The sequence below is a fragment of the Phocoena phocoena genome, chromosome 10 (genome assembly GCF_963924675.1).
Source record: "Phocoena phocoena chromosome 10, mPhoPho1.1, whole genome shotgun sequence".
Taxonomy (NCBI): Eukaryota; Metazoa; Chordata; class Mammalia; order Artiodactyla; family Phocoenidae; genus Phocoena; species Phocoena phocoena.
Window position 1 is genome coordinate 31454271 of NC_089228.1, and position 14012 is coordinate 31468282.

Consider the following 14012-nt stretch of genomic DNA (forward strand, 5'->3'; position numbering starts at 1 on the left):
CTAGCAGGTATTAACAAAAAAGGATTTTGGGGTCAGAAAAGTTTGGAAAATACTTGGTTAAAAGACATTTAAAGAGTTATTTATTTATTTAAACCACAGGCTTTCTCGAGAGCTTAATGGGCTTTTTGTCCATAATGAAACTCTAAAGGTTATATGTGTTTTCCAAACTTATTTGACCATTGAGAATCCCCGCTCCCCTTTTTAGGAACACTGGAACTGGCACTATGGTATAACATACATGGTATACATGGTATTATGAAGAAACTACTTTGGAAAATACTGCTCTAAAGCATTTTTTTTTTTTTTTTTTGCGGTACACGGGCCTCTCACTGCTGTGGCCTCTCCCGTTGCGGAGCACAGGCTCCAGACACACAGGCTCAGCAGCCATGGCTCACGGGCCCAGCTGCTCCGCGGCACATGGGATCCTTCCGGACCGGGGCACGAACCCGTGTCCCCCGCATCGGCAGGCGGACTCCCAACCACTGTGCCACCAGGGAAGCCCCTAAAGCATTTCTGATGCACTTTTAAAACAAACTTTGCTCTCGAAATTCATCCAGAAACATTATTACTGTCATACTGCCAAGATTCAAAAACAAAATTAATTGTAAAACACAATTTTAAAGTTTTTTGGGTGGGGTAAGGAGGCTGTAGGGACACTGCCACGTTAAGTGTACACATGTATTGTAAGCTAAATGCAAATTTCAGAAACGTTAAAACATGAAAAACATGTGTTGAGGGAAAACAAGGTATCTGCAGAGAAAAATCTGCAATTACCTGCTGTATTTATGGCACTTTATTAAAAATCAGAATTAAGACTATACAAGCTGACTGCCATTTAAATGAGTTCTTTCTCTATTATCTTATACAGATTATTTATTTTGCTTTTGAGTTAATATATTTACTTTATGATATACAGTCAGCCTTTTCTATTACCTCTTTAACATACACCACTTAAAGAACCAATGTTCACTGTGATAAGTTTAAAAACTGTTTAAGATCCTGGACTGGGAGACTGAAACTACTAGTATGTTGGAGTCTGGTTCTGTCTCTTTCCCTGCATTGAGTAGGAAGGTCAATACTACAATCTACTTGAGTAGGTTGAAGGGTCTCTTGAGATGACCGGCAGTAACGGGAAGTAAAACTCCAGAAACATTAAAAAAAAAAACAAGACCCAAATGAGAGATTTTAACATTTCCAGGATGGGAAATTATTCATATGATTGCCTTTTTAAAAAATAATTAATTTATTTATTTTTGGCTGCTTTGTGTCTCCATTGCTGTGCTCTGTCTTTTTCTAGCTGCGGAGAGTGGGGGCTACTCTTTGTTGCAGTGCGCGGGCTTCTCATTGCGGTGGCTTCTTTTGTTGCGGAGCACAGGCTCTAGGCGCATGGGCTTCAGAAGTTGTGGCTCGCGGGCTCTAGAGCGCAGGCTCAGTAGTTGCGGTGCACGGGGTTAGGTGCTCCGAGGCATATGGGATCTTCCCAGACTGGGGCTCGAATGCTTGTCTACTGCATTGGCAGGTGGATTCTTAACCACTTTGCCACCAGGGAAGTCCCTCTAGTTGCCGTTTGACTGCAATCTAAAACGAAAGTTACCAAACCTTCATTCTGGTATTTTTTGCTACATAAAGCTTCTGATTCTAAGACTGTTTTTTTTTTTTAAGGTTAGAAAAGAGACAGGGCAAGTTAGCTGGATAGACAAGTACTCTTCAAATTAAGAAAAAAATTTTTTTAACTTGAAGTATAGTCGATTTACAATGTTTTGTTAGTTTCTGGTATACAGCAAAGTGATTCAGTTATACATATACGTACATATTCTTTTTCATATTCTTTTCCATTATAATTTATTTTAGGATATTGAATATAGTTCCCTGTGCTATACAGTAGGACTTTGTTGTCCATTTTATATATAGTAGTCTGTATCTGCTAATCCCAAACTCCTAATTTATCCCTCCCCACCCCCTTTCCCCTTTGGTAACCATAAGTCTTTTTTCTATGTCTGTAAGTCTGTTTCTGTTTTGTAAATAAATTCATTTGTGTCATATTTTAGATTCCCACATACAAGTGATATCATATGATATTTGTATTTCTCTATCTGACTAACTTCACTTAGTATGATAATCTCTAGTCCATCCATGTTACTGCAAATGGCATGATTTCATTCTTTTTTATGACTGAGTAGTATTCCATTGTGTATATATACTACATCTTCTTTATCCATTCATCTATCGATGGACATTTACGTTGCTTCCGTTTACGGTACATGGGTTACTGTAAACAGTGCTATGATAAACACTGGGGTGCACGTATCTTTTCAAATTATGGGTTTTCTGGAGTTTTCTCCAGATACATGCCCAGGAGTGGGATTGCTAGATCCATATGGCAACTCTTTTTTAAAGGAACCTCCATACTGTTTTTCCATAGTAGCTGCACCAATTTGTATTCCCAACAACAGTGTAGGAGGGTTCCCTTTTCTCCATACCCTCTCCAGCATTTGTTACATGTAGGCTTTTTAATGATGGCCATTCTGACCAGTGTGAGGTGGTACCTCACTGTTGGTTTTGATTTGCATTTCTCTAATAATTTGCAATGCTGAGCAGCTTTTCATGTGCCCCTTGGCCATCTGTATGTCTTCTTTGAAGAAATGTGTATTTAGGTCTTCTACCCATTTTTTGATTGGGTTGTTTTTTTGTTGAGTTGTATGAACTGTTTGTATATTTTGGAAATTAAGCCCTTGTCGGTGGCATCGTTTGTAAATATTTTCTCCCAGTCTGTAGGCGGTCTCTTCATTTTCTTTATGGTTTCCTTTGCTGTGCAAAAGCTTATAAGTTTGATTAGGTCCCATTTGTTTATTTTTGCTTTTGCTATTGCCTTAGGAGACTGACCTAAGAAAACGATGGTACGATTTATGTCAGAGAATGTTTTGCCTATGTTCTCTTCCAGGAGTTTTACGGTGTCACGTCTTATATTTAAGTCTTCAAGCCATTTTGAGTTTATTTCTGTGTATGGTGTGAGGGCGTGTTCTAACTTCATTATTTACATGTGGCTGTCCAGCTTTCCCAATACCACTTGCTGAAGAGACTGTCTTAGAAAAACTTTTTTTGAATTGATATTCTATCATCCTGTCTTCATTTGTGAGCTGGAGTTCAGTGATTAAAAGAAACATTTTCTTCAACTACTTGTTTATCTCAGGTATAATTCCTACAGGAAAGGTAACAAAAATGCTTTATTCTTCTGTTTTCAGAATGAGAAATGGGTTTCCTAAGTTCTTCCAGAGGTGATCAAATCTTTTTTTCTTTTTTAGTTTCATTGTAACTTTATGGATTTGAACATATTTGACATATTTCAATCCACTGCTCTTATTATTGCTTGATACTCAAATTGTCTAATCTTTAATCAGCCAAAATTCCACGTTAATTCCTGAGTCCTTCTAACAGAAACTCAGCAGTCTTAGAGAACTCCATTGCTTCCTGATATAACAAAAATCTTATGAATTCAATTTATACATTTCCTGCCCTAGATTCAGAGTCAGCTATTTCCCAGAGAAGTCCTCTTTCGACCTATTTATTTGATGGGAGGAATCCTTTCTCTAGGTATGTGGATTAATTTGCTACTTCATTTCTCTCGGAGTGATATTGCTTGTTGGTTTATCTTTTGACTTGGTTGGTTCTTTGGCTTTACCTGTTGGCTCAATATTCACTGAAAACATGCTGGCTACAAAGGAGCATGCTGGGAATGACAGGAAAAACCAAGAGGACTACAACCAGGTCCTTGTCCTTGAGATTTCAATTCAGTTTGTAGACAGAACTAGAAATATCTAACATAACAACAAAGGGGGAAAAATGCTATAAAGCACTGTGGGAATTTGAAATGGACAAGGGCAGGGGCATTTATGAAGAGGGTAAAGAAAAAAAAGAGAATAGGATTTCAAAAGCTATAAATGGAAAGGCAGAGAGAGTGGCATGAGCAAAGAAAAAGAAAACGAGAAGGATGTGAGAGAGCTGCACATCTAATGAGGGCAGCTGGAGGAGATTGGAGGGAGGGGGTAAAGAATATATTTCAAGGCCCTTTAGGTGCCAGTAGTTAACATGTATAGGTGCTAAGCACACTATACATGTTAACTACTTATGACAAACCACGTAAATAGTTATTTTTATGTTCTATTTTTACAGATGAGGCAACTAAAGTCAAAGAAGCTAAACTTGCTTGAGATCCGATTTTGGCAAGTGGCAGCGCTAGTATTCAAAGAGTTTCTTCTCCCTCTTGCCTCTAAATAACGTTGCTTAACATACATTAAGGGAAGTAATGGGAAATAAAATCAAAAGGTTGAATTGGATCCACATTTTTGAGGGTCTCAAGTGTACAGGTAAGCATTTCAGACTTTATTCTACAGTATGACACAGCAACTTAAGGCTTCTAAAAGCAGGAGAATGACATGAATAAAGCTGTAACAGAAGAATATTCTGGAGGCAGTGGGTTGGCAAAATATGGTGGCCAGAAGTGGAGAGCTACTGTAACATTCTAGGTTGGCATCAGGAAAAACAAGTAGTAGCAGGGAAGGGAGGCAAATGGTGTAGGTGACAACTGCTAAAGGTAAAGAAGAGACAGGATTCAGAAAAGATACCAATATTCTGAGCTAGAGTGTTTACAGAGTGTTGGAGCAATAAATGAAATCGGTAAGTTAGTGGATTGCTCTAGTTTGAAGATGGGAATTAGGCTTTGTACAGAGTAATTATAAGGTGAAAGTAGGACATTCAAGAGGAACCAACCAAGCAAGCAGCTGGAAATACAGGTACAGAGCCAGGAAGTAGAGATTCACAGCAGACAACATGAGAAGGGAAATTTGGGACTTGAAGATAAGGGAAAGCACATAAAACAGTTGCCAGAAACTTAACAGAGCAGAGTTCTTAAACCTAGTTGTCCAAAAGAACAACCCAAGGCTTTTTAAAAATAGGTATGCCTAATAGAGGGAACCTACGTCAACATAATAAAGGCCATATATAACAAACCCACAGCCAACATCGCCCTCAATGGTGAAAAACTGAAACCATTTCCTCAAAGAACAGGAACAAGACAAGGTTGCCCACTCTCACCACTATTATTCAACATAGTTTTGGAAGTTTTAGCCACAGCAATCAAAGAAGAAAAAGAAATAAAAGGAATCCAAATCGGAAAAGAAGAAGTAAAACTGTCACTGTGTGCAGATGACATGATACTATACATAGAGAGTCCTAAAGATGCTACCAGAAAACTACGAGAGCTAATCAATGAATTTGCTAAAGTAGCAGGATACAAAATTAATGAACAGAAATCTCTTGCATTCCTATACACTAATGATGAAAAATCTGAAAGAGAATATAAGAAACACTCCCATTTACCACTGCAACAAAGAGAATAAAATACCTAGGAATAAGCCTACCTAAGGAGACAAAAGATCTGTATGCAGAAAACTATGAGACACGGATGAAAGAAATTAAAGATGATACAAACAGATGGAGAGATACCATGTTCTTGGATTAGAAGAATCAACATTGTGAAAATGATTATACTACCCAAAGCAATCTACAGATTCAGTGGAATCCCTACCAAACTACCAATGGCATTTTTCACAGAACTAGAACAGGGCTTCCCTGGTGGCGCAGTGGTTAAAAATCCGCCTGTCAGTGCAGGGGACACGGGTTTGAGCCCTGGTCTGGGAAGATCCCCACATGCCACGGAGCAACTAAGCCCATGCACCACAACTACTGAGCCTGTGCTCTAGAGCCCGCAAGTCACAACTACTGAGCCTGTGTGCCACAACTACTGAAGCCCACACACCTACAGCCTGTGCTCTGCAACAAGAAAAGCCACCGCAATGAGAAGCCCGTGCACTGCAACAAAGAGTAGCACCTGCTCACCGCAACTAGAGAGAGAAAGCTTGCGTGCAGCAACGAAAAGCCAACACAGCCAAAAATTAAAAAATAAATAAACAAAGAACTAGAAGAAAAAAATTCACAATTTGTATGGAAACACAAAAGACCCCGAATAGCCAAAGCAATCTTGAGGAAAAAAAATACAGCTGGAAGAATCAGGCTCCCTGACTTCAGACAATATTACAAAGCTACAGTAATCAAGACAGTATGGTACTGGCACAAAAACAGAAATATAGATCAATGGAACAGAATAGAAAGCCCAGAGATAAACCCACACACATATGGTCACCTTATCTTTGAAAAAGGAGATAAGAATATACAACGGAGAAAAGACAACCTCTTCAATAAGTGGTGCTGGGAAAACTGGACAGTTACATGTAAAAGAATGAAATTAGAACACTCCCTAATGCCATACACAAAAATAAACTCAAAATGGATTAAAGACCTGAATGTAAGGTCAGACACTATAAAACAGAGAAAAACATAGGCAGAACACTCTATGAAATAAATCACAGCAAGATCCTTTTTGACCCACCTCCTAGAGAAATGGAAATAAAAACAAAAATAGGACTTCCCTGGTGGTGCAGTGGTTAAGAATCCACCTGCCAATGCAGGGGACACAGGTTTGAGCCCTGGTCCGGGAAGATCCCACATGCCATGAAGCAACTAAGCCCATGCGCCACAACTACTGAGACTACACTCTAGATCCCACAAGCCACAACTAGTGAGCCCTGATGTCACAACTACTGAAGCCCGCACACCTAGAGCCCATGCTCTGCAACAAGAGAAGCCACCTCAATGAGGAGCCCGCGCACCACAACAGTAGCCCCCGCTCTCCACAACTACAGAAAGTTTGCATGCAGCAACAAGACCCAACGCAGCCAAAATTAAATAAATAAATAAATTTGCATATTAATAAAATAAAAACAAAAATAAACAAATGGGACCTAATGAAACTTAAAAGCTTTTGCACAGCAAAGGAAACCATAAACAAGACCAAAAGAGAAGCCTCAGAATGGGAGAAAATATTTGCAAACTGACAAAGATTAACCTCCAAAATCAACAAGCAGCTCATGCAGCTCAATATCAAAAAAAACAAACAACCCAATCCAAAAATGGGCAGAAGACCTAAATAGACATTTCTCCAAAGAAGATACAGATTGCCAACAAACACATGAGAGGATGCTCAACATCACTAGTCATTAGAGAAATGCAAATCAAAACTACAGTGAGGTATCACCTCACACTGGTCAGAATGGCCATCATCGAAAAATCTACAAACAATAAATGTTGGAGAGGGTGTGGAGAAAAGGGAACCCTCTTGCACTGTTGATGGGAACGTAAATTTATACAGCCACTATGGAGAACAGTATGGAGGTTCCTTAAAAAACTAAAAATAGAACTACCACATGACCCAGCAATCCCATTACTGGGCATACACCCAGAGAAAACCATAATTCAGAAAGAGTCAGGTACCACAATGTTCACTGCAGCACTATTTACAATAGCCGGGACATGGAAGCAACCTAAGTGTCCATCGACAGATGAATGCGTAAAGAAGATGTGGCACATATATACAATGGAATATTACTCAGCCATAAAAAGAAACGAAATTGAGTTATTTGTAGTGGGGTAGATGGACCTAGAGTCTATCATACAGAGTGAAGGAAGTCAGAAAGAGAAAAACAAACACCGTATGCTAACACAAGCTGGGACAAAGTGAGAGAGTAGCACTGACATGTATACACTACCAAATGTGAAATAGATAGCTAGTGGGAAGCAGCTGCATAGCACAGGGAGATCGGCTCAGTGCTTTGTGACCACCTAGAGGGGTGGGATAGGGAGGGTGGGAGGGAGACACAAGAAGGAGGGGATATGGGGATATATGTATACATATAGCTGATTCACGTTGTTATACAGCAGAAACTACCACAACATTGTGAAGCAATTATACTCCAATAAAGATGTAAATACATACATACATACAAAGGGAAACAAACAACAAGAAAAAAATAGGTATGCCTAGGTCCCACACCTAACAAGTCTCCTTCTTAGGGCTGAAGGGTGGGATCCACACATGTGTAGCTTTACAAAGCTCTGCAGGTTAATTCTGGTGCATATCCTGGGTTGAGAAGCCATCTTTTATTTATTTATTTTATATATATATTTATTTATTTATTTTTGGCTGTGTTGTGTCTTCATTTCTGTGCGAGGGCTTTCTCCAGTTGCGGCAAGCGGGGGCCACTCTTCATCGCGTTGCACGGGTCTCTCACTATTGTGGCCTCTCTTGCTGCGGAGCACAGGCTTCAGACGCGCAGGCTCAGTAGTTGTGGCTCACGGGCCTAGTTGCTCCGCGGCATGTGGGATCTTCCCAGACCAGGGCTCAAACCCGTGTCCCCTGCATTGACAGGCAGATTCTCAACCACTGCGCCACCAGGGAAGCCCGAGAAGCCATCTTTTAAATGAACAAAAGAAGACTGCCATGCCATCAGACAGATTCTCTCAGTCAATCTGGCAAATTTGGCACATTCTGTGTTGAATCAGCTTTGTGATTTCCGCTAGTAGCAGGAAAGTGGAAGTATGTAAAGCTTATGGTGAAAGTTTCCAAGAGCTAGAAATAAGCAAAACAGCATGGCCAAAAATCACGGAGTAGTCAAGGAGTTGGTGAGAGTACCTCTGAAATGCCAATGATGGGTTCCAAAGGACAGATGGGTAAAGAAGCCTGGGGCTGAAGCTACTGAGAAAGATGGGCAAACTTGATGGCAAAAAAAGATGGTGCAAATGATTGGCAAGGGTTTCAGCAATAATTAAAGCACCTGACCCTGAGCTAAGCACTTTATGTTCACTCTTTCAGTGTTCACATTGAACACTGTGCCACAATGTGAACACTCAATATTATACCACAAACCTTGAGACAGTTAGTAGTATCACGAGTCCCCTTTTACAAGATGAGGAAATTAAAGCTGAGACAGGTTAAGGAGAGGTAACTGAGTCACAGCAGAATAAAAAGGGCAGTGGGTAACAAGAAGGTTGCCAATACCCAATCCTCATATAAGCCTCCAGATTAGGAGGAAGGTTGTCAAAATCTTAGTTGAGATGAGGTGGTAGAAAGAACTTTTGTAAAACGGCAGATAAAGAGTTATGAGACGTTTGAAAGTTTATTCAACCAGTATGTGCCAGGTTAGGTGTGGAGAGTCTACAATGAAGACAGACACACTGCCTGTTCTTGAACAGCTTACAGGTTAGTGAGGGAGGCAACCATACAAAGAGGACGAGTACAGTGTGCAACAGGGACGTGGAAGGGCATTTTGTTCAGCCTAGAAAGCTTTCTAGGTGAAGGAAAGATCATGTGCAAGGGCTTGAAGGCCAGAAGGGGCAAGACCTACTGCGGGGAGTAAAAGCAATTCAGTGCAGTTGTAGCACAAAGCAAAAGGAAGATACCATTTGCCTTACTCCTAACAGGCCCTTTGTTCATAGAGGCTTAACCTAGGAACAGAGTGGGTAAAGTGGGACCTGGACTGATCAGCTAACTGGAGTTATATGTGAAGTTTATAGAACTAAATGGTCCCAAGATTTGCAACAGAGGGTTACTGTAATGTATGACCCAGAAAACTCATGCCATCTGAGCAGTTTGTGGGTTTGTGAACAGAGGAGTGGCCAGCAATCGGGTTGTTAAGGATCCCATTCCAGGAGGATCTGATAGGTTGGCTTTCTCTCTTCCTTTTTCGTTTTCTTTCTTTCTTTTTTTTTTAAAAATCTATTAGAAGGCTTCCCTGGTGGCGTAGTGGTTGAGAGTCCACCTGCCAATGCAGGGGACACGGGCTCGTGCCCCGGTCCGGGAAGATCCCACATGCTGCGGAGCGGCTAGGCCCGTGAGCCATGGCCACTGAGCCTGCATGTCTGGAGCCTGTGCTCCGCAACGGGAGAGGCCACAGCAGTGAGAGGCCCGCATACCGCAAAAAAAAAAAATATATATATATATATATATATATTAGAAAGTCATCCTATTTGTTTGCAATAACATTTTATATCTATAGGGCAGGGTATTACTAAAGTGTTGACCAATAAATCTTTTCCCTGAAGCCACACTGTGTGGAAAGCCAAACATCAAAATCAGCTTGTTTTGGCGAGCTTGGAAAAGAAGACACACTAATATGAACTCATATGTTCAATGACCTCAGATTCATCACATTTTTAACAAAAATCCTGATTTTTATATACATACACACAAATATAAAAACACTTTTATATATCATATATATATTTTTAAAATTTCCTTTTACACATATATTATTTCATACAAATACATAAATATCATATATCCTAGAGGGGTTTTATTTCAGTTTTGCTAGTCTTGCCCTTTTTAATTTGGCTCCCACTTCTCCTTTACTCCTCCTCTCCAATCAAACTCCAGGAAGACTCACATTAATGACTAGTATGTATGCATTCTTCCATGTTTTCCCATGTTCATAAAATCATACATAAACACATGCATATAAATGTACATTTATAGAGACTGATGATACTTTTTAAAAATAATGAAATTACTAAAGTAATCCTTTCCTCACTCAACAATATATCTTACAGAAATCCCTGCAATTCATATAATACTAATGTATTCTTTTTAATACCTGCATGAAGGGAAATATAAAAATTATCCTTCCATTGTGTTTTGTACTATGCACAATGATGCAAAAAAATCCTTTCACAGATCCCCACAAACTAGTTTTTATCATTTCAAGGATCTAATTTGATATCCTTATTATAAATGTATTCAAAAGCACTATAGAGCATCGGTCTCCTAGAGTAATGGAAATATAAACAAAAATAAACAAATGGGGCCTAATTAAATTTATAAGCTTTTGCACAGCAAACAAAACCATAAACAAAATGAAAAGACAACCTACAGACTGGGAGAAAATATTTGCTAATGATGCTACCAACAAGGGCTTAATTCCCAAAATATGCAAACAGCTCATACAATTCAATAACAGAAAAAAAACAACCCAATCAAAAATATGGGCCCAAGATCTAAATAGACATTTCTCCAAAGAAGACATACAGATGGCCAATAGTCACATGAAAAGATCTCAACATCGCTAATTATTAGAGAAGTGCAAATCAAAACTACAATGAGATACCACCTCCTGTGGGTCAGAATGGTCATTATTATAAAGTCTACAAATAATAATTGGTGGAGAGGGTGTGGAGAAAAGGGAGCCCTCCTATACTGTTGGTGGGAATGTAAATTGGTGCAGCTACTATGGAGAACAGTACGGAGGTTCCTTAAAAAACTAAAAATGGAGTTACCATATGACCCTGCAATCCCACTCCTGAGCATGTATCCAGAGAAAAACATAATTCAAAAAGATATGTGCACCCCAATGTTCATAGAAGCACTATTTACAACAGCCAACACATGGAAGCAACCTAAATGTCCATAGACAGATAGACATAGACAGATGAATGGATAAAGAAGATGTGGTTTATATAGATGATGGAATACTACTCAGCCATAAAAAAGAATGAAATCATGCTATTTGCAGCAACATGGATGGACCCAGAGATTATTATACTAAGTGAAGTAAGTCAGATAGAGAAAGACAAATATATGGTATCACTTATATGTGGAATCTTAAAAAATGATGTAAATGAACTTATTTACAAAACAAAAATAGACTCACAGACATAGTTTCATTTCTGAATTTAATTTATTAATACCCTAATCAGGATTTTTTAATCTATTGTCACAAATGAAATTTGTTACAATTTTCTTCTTTGTACTTTATCTGTATCAGAATTTGGCACTAATGACAGGCTGCTGGCTTCTTCAAAGGATTTTGAGAGCTTCCCACCTTCACCTATGTTGGAGTATTTAAACAACATTGGATTTATCTGTTCTTTAGTAAGACCAAATTCAGCTGTGAATGCCCATTTCTGGTCAATCTTTAATAACTTTTTTTAGTCTCTTTTAAAGAAATCAACTTAAAAGTTTCCTACATCTTGGGATAATTTTGCCAGGAAAACATTAATTTACTCTAGTTTTTTTTTTTTTTTTCTTTGTCATAGTTTGGCATGTAACAGTCTCTATTAATTCTTTTGGTATATCCCATATCTGTGTTTATATCTCCTTTCTCATTCCTTATATTTTTTTTAACCTAATAAAGGAATCAAGGCTTATTAATTACCTATTTTATTTTACTGTTTTGTTTTAAAGATCCAGCCTTTGGGTTTGTTTAATCCCTTTCAGAGTTTTTTGTTCACTTCATTAATTTCTGCTTTTTTATTTCTTCTTCCTAACTTCTTTTTCTCGTTGTTCTTTTTCTAATTTCTTCTAAGTGCCAACTTCCTTCATTGTTTGTCTTTCTTCTTTAACACGGAAAATATTTAAGATTATAAATTTTTATCTGAGTAAAGGATTTACTGTATTTTGGTATGAAAGTCTCCTTTCCTTTCCACATAGTTTGAAATTCCCTTTTTGATGTCTTCTTTGATCCAGGGGTTATCCAGTAGTGTTGTACAATTTCAGTAGGATTTTCCAAGTGATATAAAGCTTATCATAATACTGTTTAGCATAGAGCACCTTTTTTTTTATTTTTTAAAGCATATGTTTAAACAGTAACACTCAACTCGTGACACAGCTGTATCCCAAGAGGCCATGCGTAATATAAGTCAACTTTTTGAAGGCAATAAATACCAAAAGAAACAACATTTTAAATGATGAAGAAATTTTTCTTTACTTTCCTTAAAGTTGGCATAAAAGATAAATTTTCAAAGAAGCCTGCAAGAATCTACGTTGTCAAAATAATATTGTACTAATAGTAACCCTGAATCTCAGAGTTGTCCTCTTAGCTTTCTACAGCATTTTCTAAGGTAGCCCCCACAGCTAGATGGGGAAGAAGAGAGGGAAGGAGTTTGGAACTTACCTACATCTTATATCAGTCACCCCCTTGAAGATCTGCATATATGTTAGCATGTTATAGGTCGGAGAAGTCCTGACTATCTTTGGTTAACTAAGCATTCCTAAATGTATTTGATTACTTCATTCTTCTATCAATTAACACCTTTTAATTCTCTTTGAGAAATGCAAGCCAAGAAAATAGATATTCCTTGGAGAGAAAGACAGTGTAATCAAATTCTGTCTTCTCTGTGGGCTTCTCACAGCTGGGGTTCTGTAAATGTTTGCTGAATGACTTGCTAGCAGAGGAGGTGTGATGTGGCAACAGCAGATATCAGAGTGTCCACTGCAGCTGTTCTCAGTATGTTTATACATAAGTTGAGTTCTCTTAGTAAGGAGCACTCAATATTTTGCATCAAAATACAAACTTTCCCTTCTATTTTGATTTTGTAAATGAAAATTCCTAAGACGTTGGCCCTACACACATCCAAATTTCAAAACCTAACACCTTAAAAAAACAAACAAGCAAACAAAAAACCTAACACTCTGAGGAGGCCAACAAAACCCAGCAAAAATAATACTGCAGTTGCAGTATGTAAACGTATATGCACGTGTACACACACACACTATCATCACCAGCACCCCCTGGGTTCCCATATCTACTGTGCAAAATGCCAGAGACTAATGACTTAGGATATTATCAGATCAGAGTGTGCTCAGAGAAACAAAAGGAGAAACTTGCCAATCAGTTCCACTGTCTATACTAAACTGAGACAGTGGGACTGCATACTTTTGGTTCCTATTTATTTAGTTTTATGATTCAGCCATATAATTTCTTGGTCATAAAGTAAACAGTGAACTAGGTAGGGCCAAAAAGCCTCAGAATTGTAAAATTAATCTAAATTTATTTAGCTAGAGAAATCCTAGTTTCAAATACTTGAGACATGAAATTTTATATTCGTGGTAGCTGCCTACAGAATTCTGATTTTGTTTGGGGCAACAATGAAGACACAACCAAAAGGGATAAATCATAATTGATCTATGCCAGTCACGGATCTCCTGCTTCCCTTTGCCAAGTAACTTCCTTCCCAGGCTCCTTTGTAGCTACAGTTAAAGGTATGTATGTGACCTACCCATGCAGCCAGTGAGACAAAAGAAAGAATCTGCTGGAAGGAGTCTATGAAAGATTGTTCTTTCAAACATG

At 38.5% G+C, this 14012-nt stretch overlaps 1 protein-coding gene across 20 annotated transcripts in view; it reads right to left on the reverse strand.

Annotated features, from left to right (window-relative positions):
* SLMAP (sarcolemma associated protein) overlaps nt 1-14012 on the reverse strand; it is a 150339-nt gene that overhangs the window by 73167 nt on the left and 63160 nt on the right. The gene's annotated exons all lie outside the window — the stretch shown is intronic.